The sequence below is a fragment of the Pseudorasbora parva genome, chromosome 8, assembly GCF_024679245.1.
Source record: "Pseudorasbora parva isolate DD20220531a chromosome 8, ASM2467924v1, whole genome shotgun sequence".
Taxonomy (NCBI): Eukaryota; Metazoa; Chordata; class Actinopteri; order Cypriniformes; family Gobionidae; genus Pseudorasbora; species Pseudorasbora parva.
Genome location: NC_090179.1, coordinates 2,096,417 through 2,096,819, shown reverse-complemented (window position 1 = coordinate 2,096,819; position 403 = coordinate 2,096,417).

Sequence of the window (403 nt, the reverse complement as noted above, 5' to 3'; positions counted from 1 at the left end):
TCTCTATGCATATTTCCCTTACTAACAAACTAACTAACACATTTCTTAAATAAATATTTATACTTTTACTTAATCGCAAAACACTTCCTCAAATAATTTTTGTACAGCCGAAATAAAACAAAGAACACGTATTTGTATTTCTACTAATATGTTTTATTCAAAAGTCTTAAATCCAATGCAACATTCATAATAAATATTCCTTATGTGTATTAATATAATTTTAAATAATATTGATTGCAACTATAATAAACAAACAAATGCAGTTTAATAATAAAAATATATACATATTTACATATACTAATGATAATAAGCACTTCCACACATAGTTTAATAAAAGTTTATTTAAATATAATGTAAATAACATATGTGTCTATGTATATATATATATACGCATGAATATATA